Below are 18,721 nucleotides of genomic sequence, written 5' to 3' on the forward strand. Positions count from 1 at the left end.
GAGTAGTATTCCATCATATATATATATATTTTTTTTTTCACATTTTCTTTATTCACTTGTTGATTGATGGGCATTTGGATTGGTTCCACATTTTTGCAATTGCAAATTATGCTGCTCTAAATATGTGTGTGCAAGGACAACTTGCCTTTCTTATTTATGTGCCAAACTTCCTCTCTGCTGGGAACCCTCACCGCCCCTCTTCTGACCCCGGACTCCTTTCAATTTGATTTCTTCCATTCATACCTTAGGAATCTACTTAGTCTCTCTCCTGGGAAGCCTCCGCGGACCTTCCTGAGAATGCCTGAGTCCCCTCTCCACCCCTCACAGCCTGCCCACGTCTTCGCATGGCACCCAACTCCTCATTCACTGCGTCCTTCATGATCCTGTGAGTCCTGCGAGGAGTGGGCCAGACCAGGGCTGTCCTATCCCTCACTATATTTCAGAGCTTGAAAAAAAGAATGAATCAACACATATTTGCTGTTTCATGCCTGAATTTTAGGCATTTTACTTAACCTTTAAAATAAAGCTGGAATTGGGGAAATGGGAAGAACCATGATTACCACATTTCACAAATGAGCAAACTGAGAAGGAGAGAGTTTAGGTGGCAGGTCTGAGTTTAAAGTTTATTAAGACCAGGCGTGGTGACTCCTACCTGTAATCCCAGCGTTTTGGGAGGGCGAGGCAGTCAGATCACCTGAGGTCAGGAGTTCGAGACCAGCCTGGCCAACATGACGAAACCCCATCTCTACTAAAAAATACAAAAAATAGTGGGGCTTGGTGGCGGGTGTCTGTAATCCCAGCTACTCGGGAAGCTGAGGCAGGAGAATTGCTTGAACCTGGGAGTGAGGTTGCAGTGAGATGAGATGGCGCCATTGCATTCCAGCCTGGATGACAAGACCGAAACTCCATCTCAAAAAAAAAAAAAAGTTTATTAAGATATGGGGCAAGAACTATAATGTGATCTTTTGTGATGTCCAGTTGTTCACCATACCCACCTCTTGAGAAAATGAAAAAGAAATTATTGTCCCATGATCATCCTACAGGATATGGAAATAAAATCCCTCAGATGCTAACTTCCTCCACAGAAGTTGGCTTTACATGTAATTAGTTCATTTAGACATGAAAGCAATTATATATTTTTTATATATATATTTATATATATATATGTGTGTGTGTGTGTACTCTATATACACACATACATATATAATTGCACACACTCACACATATGTGTGTGAATGTATACCATATATTTACAATATAATACATAAGATTTTGAGCTTTTCCTACAAAGTCCTATAGCTCTTTGAGGAGCGTTGACATTTTACTCTGCTAAGATTTCACACTACGTTCTGCTCAGAGTAACACATTTTGCCAGATTCACTTTTAAGTGCTGCCTATGAATTTTTTAATATATTTATTTGATGGCATAAATTCTAATCATTTTAAAATTTGCAACTACCTGCTCACTGGGTGATGTAAAAGTAGTAGCCAAAGGTACTTTTCAAAATAGTTCATTAGCCTAAATTTCATTCCTTTGTTTGCTGAGAAAAATTGGTATTCACATTATGCGAAAGATGGTATATGCAAGTACTGTGCCAGAGTCTTAAGATACAGTTTCATTTCAACCTTACAAATTCCTCTTCATGGTAAAGATTATTACCATCATTGTACAGAAAAAGAAATCAAGAATTGAATGTCAGAAGTTAACATGCCCCATGTTTTATAGGCAGTATTTGGCAGAATTGGAACTTAAATCCAAGTGGACTGTCAAGTCCATGCTCTTTCCTTTTCTTTTCTAGAGTTGATCATGCAAACTTGATTGTGCTTTGTTCATCGTCCAGATATCAAGTACTTAGATCTGCAAAAGAAAAAATTATATGGAGAGAAAATCGTTGGGAGAATACCCAAAATGGGATTCAATGCCCAGATCTGGACTTCCCCCTCTTGTTGACCTTGAGAGCGTTAACGGTGCTTCATACACAATGAGGTTATTTGTCCAGAAGCGCAGTTAAATCAGGATTGATTTGTGTGGGCACCTGGGTTCTCAGCTGTTTTCCTTCCATCCTGCCATGCTACCTTAGATAACTGACTTCACTTCTCCACGTTTCCATATTCACATCTGCAAAAGCCTGCACCTGGAATCCAGAGATCTGCAAAGTGCCTTGCTGCTACAAAATTCCGTCAGTTTTACCCCAGAGAAACATATCTTTTATTGTTACTGTTATTCACTTTCTCTTACCACTGAGTTTCAGTTTTTACTTTCTTCCATGTATCTCTTTTGTACATCCTCAAGTCCACCAATTAATGAAGCATTTGGTCTTTTCCTATTCTTTAAAATAAACACAAGTATGTGTTCAACCTGTTTGCAGGCACTCAATCTGTTGTGCTGCACTGCACTCCTGAAAAATATGCTTTCTCTTAAACTCCTGTCTGTTTTTGAACACAGACACGTACAGATGTGTCTTTCCCAGGCAGCAGGAGGTGTTGTTCATGGCCAACCTTTTTGGTAACTGTCACCATGATGGCCTGTAAGAAAAGATGAACTGACGGAGAGTGCAGAATTGAATGCTTTGTTTTCCTTTTTTTCAGTTAAAGGGGAAACACATCATTTAGACCATTCTGTTGAGCTATAGATCTTTTCCTGGTTGGTTTTCTTGCTGTAATAAGTATTGATGTTAGAGAGGAGAGAGACAGAAATGGCCAAAAGGAGGCTGATAACCAACTAGAAATATTTCTACCAAGTGCTTATACCTTAGAGAGATCATCAAGTTTTACTGTCAGTTCCTCAATATTTACATTTGGAAACTGTTTTCTCAGGTGATCAGGTTCAAGAAGACTGGAATTTTCTAACCAAACAAATGAGGGATTGGCAAAATAGCTGTGTCGTTTACATATTTGTTGGCACCTGCATGTGCGGAGGATTCTGGCAGGTGTAGATACACAGTGTAATTCACAGGTGTAGTCTTTGGGTTCAAGAAGCTTAAGGATCAGACGGGATACAGACAACTGGATAGAAGTCAGCAATGCAATGCGATGCATACGCCATTGCTTAGAGACAAGCTGCAGAGAGCTGTAAGGAGTTCATTTCTGCTGTAGCCTAAAGTACACGTGCAAAGAACAAAATGAAATTGGAAAAGTTGAAGATCTTAAAACTTCTAAAACATGTAAAGAGTTTGGATAGGTTGGCACAGTCAGGTCTTCATTTTTGAAAGATCTTTCTGATTACAGCACGGAGACCAGTGAAGACTGACATGAAGGAAAGAGAGAGCAGTCCAGGTGTTATGATGGTGCCCCAGCTTAGCAATTATCCCAGCAGCAGAGACAGGGAGACGTGGACAAGTAATTACAAAATAGAATTAATGAGACAACGGAACGTTTTCTTATCTGTGGAGATGGAGAAGGAGAGAAGTGTCAGAGACTAACCAAGTTTGAGACTCAAATACATGAAAGGAAGTTGCTGAAAATCAGTAACATAATAAAACAAAAGAGGGGCTGACCATTTGGGATTTTCCCTTCCAAGTTATTGGTACTCTTCAGTTCACTGATCATTCATTCACACATCTATTCAACAGTTATTTTCAAGAACATATTACATTTTGGAAAACAGTAGGGAAACAAGTTTCTGCCTTCCGAGAACTTACATTCTAGTGGGAAGGCATATGAAAAGAACAAATTAAAAACAAAATATTATATTAAAGAGGTTTAAATACTGTGAAGAAAAAATACACATGGCAAGCAAAAAGAGTGATGGTATGGTGGGCTGGGAGACGCATTCGGTCGGGACACTTTTATGGGGCTATCATGGAGCAGAGCTCTGCTTTTCCTGAAACCAAGAGTCCTAGGCAGCTGGGTGTGTAAGCTTAATGGGAGCAGAGACAAAGGGGAGTGGGAAGGGGTGGTTTGCTCTAGTCCTGAAGACCCAGGATAAACCATCTTTATCCTTTCACTGGAACTTCCTTCCCTCACGACCAGACTTCTCATCTTCCCTTGTCCAGACCTTCCCTTTTTTTGACTGCTGGATGCACAGGACAGAGGGATTATTTGCAGGACACACCTTGGCCAGGGTTCAGTGGAGCTCACCCTCATCCATTCCCACACACTGAGAAATAACAGTCCCACATACTGAGACTTTACTACATGACAGGCCTTGGGGAAGTCTTCATATCTGCTAGCTCTTTACGTCTTCAAACCTATCCAGGGAGGTTGATTTTGAGCAAGTTATTTCAACTTCCTGAGCTCCAAATTTTTTGTGTGCCATACAGGCATAGAGATGGCAAATAGGAAGTAAACCACCAAGGGACTGAAGGTAGGTTTTTCTGATTCAAAAATCTGTTGTTCAATGGTTAAGAGCCAACATTTCAGGCTAGAGTGTGCAAATAACTAAATATAGCCCTCTGAGATTTTTTTTTTAACTTCTTAAAAGGGCTTTTAGAATGAGCCCTTTCCCCTCCCACAGTGCCAGGCAAATACCAGAGGAACATTCCAACTGGGTTGCAATGTCACCTCCTCTGGAGGCCTTGCTTGACCTCTATAGTAGAAAAGTCTTCCTTCTACATCCTCAAGCATCTTGTCCATGTCGGTACCATAGCAGTCATCTGGGAAGGCAACAGGCACAACCCTGTTCATCTCTGTGTCCCCAGTTCCTACCAACTGACTGGAAACAATGGGTTCACTGAGTTGGTTCAATGAATAAATGGGTTACATCAAAGCTCCGCCTGCCTGAGATTGCCCCTACTATCCATGGTGACTTGTCCATTTCTCCCCTTTACTCAGTGAATCTTCGGAGCACATCCATGGCTGGCTAATCATTTTCCCTGTCGGAGTGGTAATTCACATTTGTTTTCTCACTCAGAGTGTGACTTTATTTCTGAACTTAAGCAGCATCAATATCCACCTGTGTATGGCTATCTGCAATCTTACTGTCATCCCAATCTGAAATGTATAGAAACTAAAATTAATGTATGTATGTATCTATCTGTCTTGCACCAGAGGCCCTCACAGCATCTGGGAATCTTTTTAATCTTTCTTCTTTGAGTACACAAATTTGAGACTTGATCTAACACTTTATGTTTTTAAAAAATCAGCTTTTATCCTGTGTTGTTGTTTTCTGATTGAAGAAAAAAAAAACTATTTGAAGATCAAGCCTCTCTGTCTGCTCTGCAGAACAAACACAGTGACTTTTTGTGTTGTTGTTGGCTCCAGATTGTGGGCCTCTCTTTCATCTCGTGATAAATCTGGAGTTTTATGTTCTCTCTTCAATGGATGAAGTGAAAGAATCTAACAGAGGATCCCCATGGGGATCTGGAGGAGGCCATACTGCATAGAGAGACTTAAAACTCTGTGTGTTTGGAAGGAGAAGGAGAGGAAAGCAAGGTCACATTTTTCCATTCCTCGTGTGTGTGCTGGACATTGTGCTAGGCTAAATGGTATCTAATTAACCCACTCAACAACCCTGCCTGGAAAGTATGTATAATCTTAGTTTGACCCTACAGTAACTGAGGCTGAGTAGGTTTAGGTAGGAAGTCTATGGCCACACAGAAGGCATACAAGGTGGGGTTTTTATTAGGTACCCGTTAGGTACTGCTTCTAATCCTTTTTCATTTCTGCAACTGCTTCAGTTACCAGTTCTGCAGCCACACAGACCAGCTTCAAGGTGGTGCAGACTGATGGCACCTCTATCAAGCCTAAACTGGGTGGTTTCTCCTCTATTCCAGGCATCTCTGTGGTGTAGGGGTGCCCTGTCTGTGTGACCTGGCCATGAGGCTGTGAGTAACTTTGATGAAGATGCATGGAGCTGGCCCTCAAAAGGGTTGCTCCTTTCTTTCCCAGGAATGTGGTCCCAAGGTTCATTCCATATGACTTTTCAGATTGTGATACAGGATTGGGCAACCAGTCCCTATGCCAGTGGTCAGCATCCCATGAACATCTTCTACTGGCTCCTCCCTCCTTCTCTGCTTCACTCTTGTCTATCTTGTCTGCTCCCTCAGACCACATGTCCCACTAATGCCCTCACACGTAAGCTTTGTCTCAGGCTCAGCTTTCTAGGAAACTCAGGCTGAAACAGAACTCAAACCCAAGCTCAGAATCCATGTTCTAATTGTCTAGCATTTCTCAAGCTTGGTCATCCTTTGTGTCCTTGGGGAGATTTAAATAATACAGATGTCTGCACCTTCCTCCAGACCTAGTGATTCACATCATCAAAGGAGTGCTAAATATATATGGTTTTTTTTTTCCATTTCATTTTACTGTGTTTTGCTTTATTGCCCCATAAATTCCAGAGATGATTCCTACACAGAATCAAGTCCCCTCATCCAAACTTTAATGGGTTCAGACAAGGTCTAAGTCTAGGTCCCTTTCTCTTTGCTATACTCTTAATATCTAGTACACTCTGGGATCACAGCAGACACACAAGTAAAAATGCCTTGCCCTTTTCCTCCATGTCTTAAAAAAATGTTGTTGACATGAATGTAACTTAATGATGTCTTCATAGAGGAATACAAAATCTCACTTCCATTGGAGAACAGCTTTCTTAGAAAAGTCAGAGTCCGTCCTCCAAAATCTTGGTCCCTGGATCTGAATTATTCACCAGAATGCTAATCATTACCTCAGGCTTAATTGTCTACCCAAAGTTAGGAGCCCCATGAGAGGAGACCCAAGGGTGGGAAGTGTAAGACACTATACATTAATTGACTTATTTGGTAGCATAAAGGCATCATAAATTTTTAATTCCCAAGCTCATAAAGAGCATGAGCTTGGAAATTAAAAACATATGCTTGAATGTCTAATCCATCACATGGAAACATTTCTGGGCTTTAGTTTTCTCAGTTGTCAAATGAGAATGGAAACATTTCATTGTTAGTGTAAGAATAGAATGAGCTAATCTTCAAAAGTCCTTTAAAAGCCATAATCTGATCTACATATGTAAGGATTTTGCAAAAGAACTGAGAGTCTCTAAAACAGGTAACACATCTATATGACCAAGTTATTTTGCTCTTCCAGAAATCTTGGAAAGCGCAACTGATATTACTGACATTTTGCTACCATTATGTTGCTTTATCTGGGACAGAAGCAACCTTTGTGTTTTAACTCACATTTTTTTTTTTTTTCATCTGACTACTATGCTATCTCATAGGGGGAAATGATTAGAATTTGTGCCAGGAACTCTTGTAGGCCATTCTGTCATCACCTTCAGAAACATTTAAACATGGTCTTCTGTGTGCTTTCCTTAAAATGGTTGCAATTTTGTTGAAAGCAGCATGATCTTGAAAATGAAAATTATTTACTTAACCTTGACCGTACAATGATTCGTATGTCAGGAAATGGTGGCTCTACAGACAATCTGTAGTTGTACATTTTTGTGGACAAATTGTTAACTGGTCATTTCCAGTAGGTGTAGTAACATTACGTCCAAATGCAGGTTGCTTTTCTTCCTTTCTTTAATACACACATTGCCAATAGCTTTAGCATTTTGATTCAGAAAAATACTTGTGAATTTCTTGGGTTAATAAAATCATAACATTTATGCAGGGGAGTTTGATTTATCGTAATTCAATTCAATCAGCGTTTTACTGAACAACTTTCATGTGCCAAATTCTGGGACACAATTGCTGAAAAAAAGTAACAGCTCTAACTTTTTATGTGTATCACAGTTTAAAACCCTCTAGTTGCCTACAAAGACATCACCCAACTTAACCCTGACAACTGTTTTCAGGGTTAAACAATTGAAGTGTTATGCATGTTGTATCGATAGAAAAATTGATGTGTAGGGCAGGGAGAATTAAAATCAATGGATCAAGGATAATATCTCCAATGCTGTACTAGGCACTAACATGCTTAATTGTCTCAACAAACCTCTAGTGTAATTATTTTTGCTATTCCCATTTTATTGAAGAGAAAATTAAGTCTCAGTGAGATTCACGTATTTGCCCAGGGTCACACAATTAGAATAGCCCCAGGCTATCTGACTCCAGTTGTCACTGACTTTTTATGCCAATGGAAGTCATCAAAATGATGTATTAAAAGTGAAACAAAGAAAGCCACCAAACTCATTCAAATGCTACTCAGAAGGTGAGCTGCTTCTGAAACAAACGCGCTTTGACTCCTGCCCCAACTCTGGTCTCTCCCATTGTGGGGATGTGACTGTCAGTTCTTTTGCTGTATTCTTTGGCATATTAAAACCTAGCTCATTTACATCACTGGAATCTGGCAGGGTTCGTTCATCACTCAATATCAATTCCATCCTCTCTCTAAAGAGCACAGAATCATTTTTAATATAAAAATATTGTATAATTCATAGTCATTGCAAGGAGGTGTCATTCTTTGCAGAACAATCTGTCTCTGCTTATGCTGTAAGGGCTGAGAGGTGATGTCAAGGTCAAAAGACTTGGTGCTTGGTGTCCATGGACAAGCCACTTAACCTCTGCGAGTTCCAGTTTCCCCTGCAGTCACTGAAGTTACAGGACATCAAGCTGATACCTCAGAAATATTATTTTGCCTCTTGGAGCTACAGTTCCACATCTGCAAAATGGGGGAGGGGAGACAGTGAACAAACTAGGTCACCCTGAAATCTCACCCAACAGTAAAGTGGAAAGAGTGCTGATGGAGAAATGGAGCAAGGAGATGAGGACACTCAAAAATTCATGCCAGTTCACTTAATAATTTGGTCTAGCAATTTTTGTTCATACCAGCTGTCTTGGGCAAGCACTGGATCTAAGGCTGAGGCTGCAAGTGTGTTCCAGGAATTGTGCATAGCTCTGGATGACAGGGACAAGCCGGGCTCCATCCTGATCATGACACTTTTATTCGTTTGCTAGGGCTGGCATCGCAAAGTGCCTCAGAATGAGTGGCTCGGACAACCGCAACTTATTTCCTCACAGTTCTGGAGGATAGAAGTCTGAGGTCAAGGTGTCAGCAGGGTTGTTTTCTTCCGAGGGTTTGCAGATGGCGCTCTTCTCCCTCTGTTGCACCTGGTCTCTGTGTGCATCTGTAACCCAATCATCTCTTCTTATGAGGACCCCGGTCATTGGATTAGAGCCCAACCTAATGACCTCATTTAACATGAATCACCTCTTTAAAGACCCTATCTCTAAATAGTCACATTCTGAGGTACTAGAAGGACTTCAACATGAATATTTGGAGGTCACAGTTTAGCCCATAACAGTAGTGTGGCCTCAGAGGAGGAACTTACTGAGTCTTCATTTCTTCGTCTGTAAAATGGCAATTACGATTTTCAGATTAAAGTTGTGTCATCAATTTCAGTAACGATGTACTTTAAAAAGTTGAATACAATAGATACAATAAAAATGACTTCTTTCTGTGACTCAGGGTGGCCTGACAGAACCAGGCCCAAGCTCAGTGGATTTCCATATTATATGCTTATCTCTCACTCATTTTCCAGGGTAGGTGGCTCTCCTTCAAGCAGTGATTCAGGAATCCAGCCCCCTTCCACATCTTGTGATAACCTCATCTTCAAGAACTAGCCTCCAGGATTGCCCTAGGAGGAGATGAAAGCATGAGAATGCTCAGGAGACCCTCACAGGCTCGCTTTCCATTGGCCCAAACTGGCTGTGTGGCCCACCTTGGGGCATGGTGCCCCAAAAAGGAAGTCCCCGGGTGGGAGTCCTCTTCCCAGCAACAATTCTACATTATGAAAGAAGAGAACAGGTATTGGGGGCAGGTAGTCATGTACATCAGTCAGGGCCCTCACAGGCAATGACAGACAGCAGGCACGGCCAAACTGTGGATGCACAGAGCCTTTAAGAAAGGAACAATTTGCAAAGGGATGGGCAGATTTTGAGAAAAGCACACAAGGGCATGGGTGATATGGAGGGACCTCGCCATTCTTAGGCTAGAATGAGCCAGGGAAAGGGTCGATCTCAGGACCCAGAGAAAAGAAAGGGCTGCCTAACAGGAAGAATAAGCAGGCCCTGGTTAACACACTCAGCCATCATGACCATGCAGAAGGAAGCCAAGTGAGACCGCCACCATCATCCTTGGCTCCATCCAGCCTCATGCCTCCTGTCAACTCGGTTCCCCTCAGAAGCCAGAAGGAAAGGGCTCATTGAGACCACATGTGCTGGGTGGCCTCAGGGTTCTGGACAGAGGGTGGAGAGTGGACTGAAGGGGCAGATAGGAGAAATGCTGTGCAGCGCGTATGCTATTGTCTGAAACAGAAATGAAAATGACACTGGAAGTTTCGGAGGTCTCCTGGGGCAACTTTGTTACTGCTTTTAACTCCCTACACTCTCCTTTCAGGCCGGCAGGTGAGCAGAAGTGCTGGAGGGTATGTCCTGCCACTGTGGAGCTGGCTGGAAATAGGTGTTGACTGGCTGAGGGGATGCAAGTATTAAGGCGCTTCCTGGTGTTTCCCCATTTCCCACAAAACCGGACCTCCTCCTCAGGTCCCACCTGGTTCCACTCACCCTCCAGCATCAGAAGGACTTCCCCCAAAATCAGAGATTTCAACTCCAATTTAGAGCAAGGAAGACAAATGATGCACCCTCAAGGTTTCTGATACCAAGAGCCATGAGGGTCCCACAGAACCTGTGTTAATACAAATTGCACGCTTCTAAGTGCAATGTATTAGGCCCACTTCTCAAACATTTATTAGTGAATCTTCTCTTTCCCCTCACACTTTTTCCAAATAAAGAGACAAAGGATGTGAGAAGCTAAATAGCGCATCCTGAGGTTTCTGAGCTGGTTAGTGGCAGAGCTGGAATTCTGATGCATAGATCTTGCTTTATTTTCTGCACCTCCCCCACCCCCCAAACACACACACTCCAACACTCACACTCCCTCACACACTCACACATTGTGATCTCCAGCTGTCCAAGAATTACAATTTCTTTCTAATTTGTATCAAAGTCACCACCACCTAATAACAGAGCAGTTTCCACCATAGTTCCTGGTACATAGGAAGTGTTTAAAAATATAATCTCCTTCCCTTCATTCCCTCTATGTCCAGACTCTCTCGCACACACACACTCACACACACATGCACACACACAATGCCCACATACACATATATATGGACACACTCACACATGCATACACATGCACACTCACACATATGTGCACACACACAATCAAACACACACACACAGAGCAGCCTTGAGCTGTGCAAGAATCACTTTGCTTTCCTGCTTCCCCTCAAATCGACATCCATCTGACATCACAGCAAGGGAGGGGAAAGACTGTGGCACTGCCTCCCCTCTGCTCCAGGGTGAGAAGTGAAATGGACCCTCTGCAGCCTGGGCTTTCTCTCTTTCCAGGCCACACTGCACCTGCCTCACTGGATGTTCCTGATGTTGTCGATACATTCTCCATCCTGTGAGGTGGCAAGGTCTGGAATGAAGGAGTCCATAATCCCCATTTCTGAGAAGGAATCCTATGATTTTACTGGGTTAATTTCCATGTATTAGAATCCCTAGACCAGCCTATTAACCAGGACTCGTTAATAGTTATCTGTCTGGACATATCCACCAACTCTGTGGAACTGGAGAGGGCAAACCCTCGTCTTCACAGCCATGGGCTGAGGAGGGAACTCTTGCTTGGAAAGCCCTTGATCAAGGTCCAGGCACCTTTAGGAGGCAACAGGGCAGGGCTTGCTCTCGTTTTCTCTTCCTCTCTCCTTCCCTGCCTTTCCCATGCCCCCTACTTTCATCAAGGAATCAAAAATAAGGTAAAAGAATATTTAGGTGAGGAAGAAATCAACACAATGTAAGTGGCTGCCATTTCCTAGGATGCTGCGGTTCATGTCATGTGGAAAGTTATGGGGGTTTCCATCTAAAGCAACCCCTCCTTGGGTTGCGCACGGACAGGTGATTCACCGTGTTCATCTCAAAGGTGATGAAACTATAGGTCAGACAACTTCAGTGACCTGCCCAAGAGCCCACAACAGGGCTACCGGGAATACATTGCAGGTCTCCAGGTTGAACTGAGGTTTTTCTCTCTAACTCAGCTTCTCTTTGCATGGCACAGTGACAGTGCAGTAAATGGATCAGCCCAGCCCGCAATAAGGAAGGAACGAAGGAGGCCCAACTCTTTAAGGAGCACAGATAAGGATCACAACTAAAAATCTGCTCCTTTAAAATCCAAATTTGTCATTCCTTTGGATGAGGAATTGGCCTAACAAAAATTTTTGTGGACACTTTTGCTGCTATTGCAGGGAAAAGAAATTATAGTAATTAAAGTGTCATGGATCAGATCTGACAGGAATGATGACAAGAGTTACTTTTAGCTACAAATGAAGAACACATGTAATTAGAAGTAAAGTGAGATCGATAAAGGTTATACAAACCCCAGCTGGAAAAAGACTCTGGTATTAAAAAAGCAATTAGTAAATGAGCAAGCACATTAATAAGGCAAATATTTATTTTTAGCAGATCCTGGAATCAGTATGCTTCAAAATCAAAAGGATCTACAGTTGATGATGAAATAAAACTGTGGGCAAACATCTCCAGGGAGGCAGCAGATTTCTTCAACTGGTTTCCAAAATCTGGATATAATGGAGTATAAATGGACTCACTTATGAATAAAAATGTAACAATTATGATGGCATTGTCAATAATAATAATAATAATGTAGGTACATGCTACATGATAAAGCACTTTCACAAAAGCAGCCAGCTCCAGCTAATTTTTTTTTTTTTAATGTGCTTCCATTCTTTCTTCATCCTTCCCTACCTTTCTTACTGGTCATGTTACTGGCACTTTTGGGAGGGAGGGGCGGGGGGAGGCAGGGTCTCACTCTGATGCCCAAGCTGGAATGCAGTGGCACAATCTCAGCTCATTGCAACCTTTGCTTCTCAGGTTCAAGCTATTTTCCTGCCTCAGCCTCCCAAGTAGCTGGGATTACAGGCACACACCACCACACTCAGCTAATTTTTTGTGTATTTATAGTAGAGAAGGAGTTTTATTCTGTTGCCCAGGCTGGTCTTGAACTCCTGACCTCAAGTGATCCACATGCCTCGGCTTCCCAAAGTGCTGGAATTGCAGATATGAGCCACTGCACCTGGCCATTATTTGCACTTTATGCCGACCTCTCTTGATAAACAAGACAGACAGGGTTCTTACCTTCACAAAGCAAACATTCTGATGGGGTGGGGGTAGACTTTAAACAAAGTGGGGGGGTAGACTTTAAACAAATAATTACATAAGCAAGATTTTTTTGTTTTAAATTATGACAAGCAAAGAAGTGTTGAAATGATAGACTCTAAGGCCGGGCGTGGTGGCTCATGCCTGTAATCCCAGTACTTTGGGAGGCCAAGGTGGGTGGATCACGAGGTCAGGAGTTTAAGACCAGCCTGGCCAAGATGGTGAAAAGCTGTCTCTACTAAAAATACAAAAATTAGCTGGGCGTGGTGGCGGGTGCCTATAATCCCAGCTGCTCAGGAGGCTGAGGCAGAGAATTACTTGAACCGGGGAGGCAGAGGTTGCAGTGAGATGAGATCGCGCTGCTGCACTCCAGCCTGGGTGACACAGCGAGACTCCATCTCAAAAAAAAAAAAAAAAGAAAAAGAAAAAAATGATAGACACTAAAGAGTCAGGGTCAACTTTGAAGGTACCCAGGAAGGACCTCTCAAATAAGATCACGTTCAATCTCACAGTCAGGCGGAAAGACCGTGGGGGTATCTATTTCTTGTGGTTGCTGTAACGAAGTATCACAAACTGGGAGGCTTAAGCCACAGAAATGTAGTATTTCACAATTCTTGAGATTAGATCGGAGATCAAGGTGTAGATGGTTTGCTCTCCTGAGGTCCTCATATTTTCTTCTTTCTGTGAGTGTCTCTCTCTGTGTCCAAATTTTCTCATTATGTAAAAATGTGGGCATGTAAGATGACAGTCCACTCTAAAGACCTCATCTGAGGTTGACCATCTCTAAAGACTCTAATTCCAAATAAAGTCACATTCATAGGTACAGAGGGCTAGGACTTCAGTGTCTTTGGGTGGGACATTATTTAATCCATAACAATGAGTCACACATATTATGAAGCAAAGGAACACAAAGAGCCAAGGCCCCAAGGCAAGAGGGAGTTAATAAGCATGTAGTTTTTTGAAACAATAATCCATGCAACAGCACTCTTTCAAGTGTGTACATGCCTTGTACACAGAACTAAGGATGTGGTGGAAGATCTCCAACCTGAATGTAGAGAACTTGTGTCAAGACCACTTGCACTTCAAGATCCTGGACAAGTCTCTTTGCACTCGGAAACTTTCCCTCACTCTCCAGAAAAGAAAATGAAGAATGCCCCACTCCCAGAGATGGAAAGTGTAAATGCACACGAAAGTGCTTGCTACCCATTCAATGCTTTACAATATAATATAATATGGAAAAAGTCCATATGGATAGAAATTAATTACAAGTCTGTCTGGTTCATGTTAATGATCTGGAAGAGTAGAGTGTGTTTATATAAACTCTGCTACAGGACTCAGCTCTGCTACCTAAAGAGTTCTTGGTTATGCCTGGAGAAACCCACCTTTTTCTTTGTTTCTTTCTTTCTTTTTTTTTTTTTTTTTTTTGAGATGGAGTCTCACTCTGTCGCCCAGGCTGGAGTGCAGTGGCCGGATCTCAGCTCACTGCAAGCTCCGCCTCCCGGGTTCACGCCATTCTCCTGCCTCAGCCTCCCGAGTAGTTGGGACTACAGGCGCCCACCACCTCGCCCGGCTAGTTTTTTGTATTTTTAGTAGAGATGGGGTTTCACCGGGTTAGCCAGGATGGTCTCGATCCCCTGACTTCGTGATCCGCCCGTCTCGGCCTCCCAAAGTGCTGGGATTACAGGCTTGAGCCACCGCGCCCGGCTAATTGTTTGTGTTTTTAGTAGAGATGGGGTTTCACCGAGTTAGCCAGGATGGTCTCCATCTCCTGACCTCGTAGCCTCCCAAAGTGCTGGGATTACAGGTGTGAGCCTCTGTGCCAGGCCTGAAATACCCACCTTTTAAATTTGAGGTCTCAAAGCCCTGTTAGAGAGACAGCAGGCCATAATGACAAGGGCTTGGCACCTGGAGCTAGGGAGACAGGGTTAAATTCTGGTTTCACCACTTATCCAGCAGGTGACCTTGGGTGAGTCCATTCACCTGTCTGAATGCCACAGCATTCTTAACTCTATTTCTCCTAAGCAGTGGGAGAAATAGTAGTGCTTACCTCATAGAGCTGTTAGGAAAATTAAATTAATGTTGAAATTAATGTTGAAAGGTACATAGATTAGTTCCTGCAACAAAGTACTAATAAGAGCTTGAGAAATAAACATTGTACCTTCTTTCCTCCCACGTAGTCGGCTTGTTGTCATTAACTGTCATTCTCTCTGGTTCTATTTTGCCTTATTCTTCTTTTTCATTTTGGCTAATCACCTAATTATTTCAATAAGAAAAACCAATCAAATATGAATGAACAAAACGTCTATGGCTTACAAAGTGATTGTGTATATACTCTCTGATTAACTCACACTCCCTGATTTAAAGTAAACAAAACAGTGCAACCAAGGTGAGCCCTAAGGCACTAGGGATGTTGGCAAATCTGTGTTGAATGTCTGTGGTGTCTGGATGCCAGGGGAGCCTGTGAACTAGATTCTGAATTCTGGTATTGAATCCAACTTCTGATGTTTTCAAATTGTGCCATGGAAAGATAACCACTTCCCACCAAAACAGAATAACAGCTAATATTAAGTGTGTTTACCATGTGCCCCACACCACTTTCAGCGCTTTACATACAGTAACTCATTTTTTCTTCGAGAATTCCTATGTGGTAGGTACCATGCTTTTCCTCACTTAAATGTGAGGAGACAAAAGCACAGAAGATTTAGTAGCTTGTTGAAATGGCACAGCTGGGAAGTGTCGGATCTCCTTTCTACTGCTCAATCTTTAAGATTGTGAGAGGACTAGATGAAATAACATTCAACACAGCATCTAAGATTGCATTTTCAGAGATGGCTACAGCAGTATGCTCCATTCTACACGCTGTGCTGCCTTGTGACCTGGCCATGTCCTCATCAAAAGCCAGAGACACGTCTGCCTTTTTTGAAGCTGGGTTGGCCTTCTGACTTGTTTGGAACAAACAGAAATGTGGTAGAAGCGACACTGTGTAGCTCTAATAAGGCTAGATTTGAAGCTTCTGGTTTCACCTGTTTGGAACACAACATTTTGGAAGCCAGCTGCCATGCTGTGAGGAAGCCCAAGCAGCCACGTGGAGAGGCCACATGGAAGAGGATCAAGATGACTGGACAGCAGTCACAACTGAGCTGCCAGACAATGGCCTGTAGTACCAACTTCTAGTCATCTTTGTGCTCTAGACAGTTCTAATCAGAAAACAAGGATTACCTGTTTAACCTACAAAATCATGAAAGAGAATACACTGTTATTGTTGTAAGCCACGAAGTTTTGAGATAGTTTGTTTCTGCAGCAATTAATAGTCATGATGGTGCCAACTGTTTAGTTAGCAGTTGATAAGACATAGCCATGATTGTTGGTTTTAGGTACATTAATGAATCAGCATCACAGACTTGTGATAAGCTACCCAACCTCCTACAGCTTTCAAAGTAATGAGTGAAGGCTCGAACTCTGGTTTTCTAACTTTGAAGTCTACGCTCTTTCCTTGACACCTGCATTTCTCAAGTGTGATTCCAGATCAGACTGTTTCTCATCCCTGTTATCACCCTAGTCAACACCAGCATCACCACTCCCCTGGGCTGCAGCCACAGCCCATAAACCCATCCTCTCGGCTTCCAAGTCATTCTCAGAGCTGCCAGGTTGATCTTTTTAAAGCGTAAATTGGATGATGTCACTCTCCTGCTCAGTGCATCTATACTGAGAATTAGGTCCCACACTGCACAAATCTGGCCCTGTCTGGCATCCTGTGGCTCCTGCCAACCTCCCCCTCACTCCCTCTGCCCAGCCTCACAGCCTGCTGGTCTCTCTGCCTGACCCACTCCCCCACACCCTTAGTTCCAGTCTCCGTCCAAATGCCACCTCCACAGCGATGCTCCCTGGACTCCATTTAACTAAAACACCCTCTGAACCCCAATCCTCTCCTCCTCCTGCTTCTTTGTCTTTCTATTGCTCGTCACTATTAAATTCATATATTTATATCTTATGTTTTACATGCATATAAAATATATATCCATTTTCTTATTTACTCTGTTTCTGAGTTTGATGGAGAAAGAAACTTTGTTCATGTTTTAATCATACATTTCTTACTGCTTAGAATAGTAACTGCCTAGAATAAAGGGAGCTATGGTTTCAGCATTTCCTAAATACTCTCTTGTGGTCTGTCTATGCTTTGGCTTTGGTTTGGAGTTCCTGATTAACCAACATGTAGCAGAAATCTCTGTATTCTCACTGTTGTCTCTTCAGCTCAAGTGGGTGCTTTGTGGGCGTGGTCTGTCTATTCCAGGGCTTGTGTGAATGTGGCACTGGGTACCCACTATACACACACTTTTCCCTGTTCAATGACTGACTGGCTGACTGTCATTACCACAGGAGCCTTCGTTTTCCCTCTCTCTTTGGGTCATCTCTCATTACTTTAATAAGGAAGAACAGAGCTTTGACTGTGCCATGACCTTAGTAAGACGATGGCTTGGTCTGAGATCTCTGTAAGTAGTTAGTTCCCAGTCTATTCTATCAGAGCAAGTTCAGGATGCTGGCAGAAGAAACAATGAAAGACTTGAATGGTGTTGTTACAATCATTTTCTGTGGAGAAACAGGCTCAGGCTCAGAGAGGTTCTGATGTGCTCACAGTTGCACACTTAGTCATCGGGAGAGCTAGATTCAAACGCACAAGCTCTTGCAAGTCTCCAAAACCAACCCTCTCAAAGGCTGTACTTTCAGTCACCACCTCCCGGGTGGGAAGGTCTGCCATTCTCCCCACGACCTGCAGAGTTCTTCAGGGCATCTTCTGGAAGTGTTTCCTCTCTCAGCTATAAATTCTGTACAATTTTTTGTTAGGCCATTCCAGATCAGATATTATACAACTGTGTTCTTCAGTACAGTATCCATTAGCCACAGGTAGCTCCTGAGCACTTAAATGTAATTCGTTTAAATTGAGGTATGCTATTAAGCATAAAATAATACTAGATCTTGAAGGCTTAGTAAGAGAAAGCAATGCAAAATATCACATTAATAATTATACTGATTACACGCAGAAATGATAATATTTTGGATAACATGAAATACGTTATTAAAATATTTTTACCTGTTTCTTTACACAGGTTTTTAACGTAACCACTACAAAATTTTAAATCTCATATATAGCTCAAATTTGTACATTACATTGTATTTCCCTTAGACCTCACTGGAAAACAATACTGCAAGTTCTCACTCATATACACTTGGATGTAGAGTGTGGAATCACAGACAATGCAGACTAGAAGGAATGAAGGGATTGGAGAGGGGTGGATGATGAGAAATTACTTAATGAGTACAATGTATTTTATTTGGGTGATGTAGACCCTAAAAGCCTTGACTTCATCACTATCTAATCTACACATGTAACAAAATTGCTCTTGAATCTCATAAATTTATACAAACAAAAAAAGACAGCACTGTTATAGAATATCTTTATTCTTATTCTATGATCATTCAAACAGTAAGCCATTTGTCATATAAATATACACCTCATATACATACATGTATACATACACCCATGTACATATATATACATGTACATATACATACATATATGTATAACATATGCACCTTATATACACCGTATATACAAAGTCTTTCCCCAG

The 18,721-nt window shown here is 42.2% G+C and overlaps 1 long non-coding RNA gene across 2 annotated transcripts in view; it reads right to left on the bottom strand.

The window, feature by feature from the left end:
* Positions 1 to 12,350: 12,350 nt before the first annotated feature.
* LOC105487948 (uncharacterized) overlaps positions 12,351 to 18,721 on the bottom strand; it is a 28,354-nt gene continuing 21,983 nt past the window's right edge. Inside the window, exons 2-3 of one of the 2 annotated variants that reach the window (XR_011621526.1) lie at positions 15,253 to 15,347; positions 12,351 to 12,496 (exon numbers count right to left, since the gene is read on the bottom strand). This is a non-coding gene — a long non-coding RNA (uncharacterized lncRNA). Of the gene's footprint in view, positions 12,497 to 15,252; positions 18,076 to 18,721 lie in introns of those variants that run through there. The other variant, XR_011621525.1, reaches the window with a different exon arrangement.

The sequence above is a fragment of the Macaca nemestrina genome, chromosome 3 (assembly GCF_043159975.1).
Source record: "Macaca nemestrina isolate mMacNem1 chromosome 3, mMacNem.hap1, whole genome shotgun sequence".
In the NCBI taxonomy this organism is placed as follows: domain Eukaryota; kingdom Metazoa; phylum Chordata; class Mammalia; order Primates; family Cercopithecidae; genus Macaca; species Macaca nemestrina.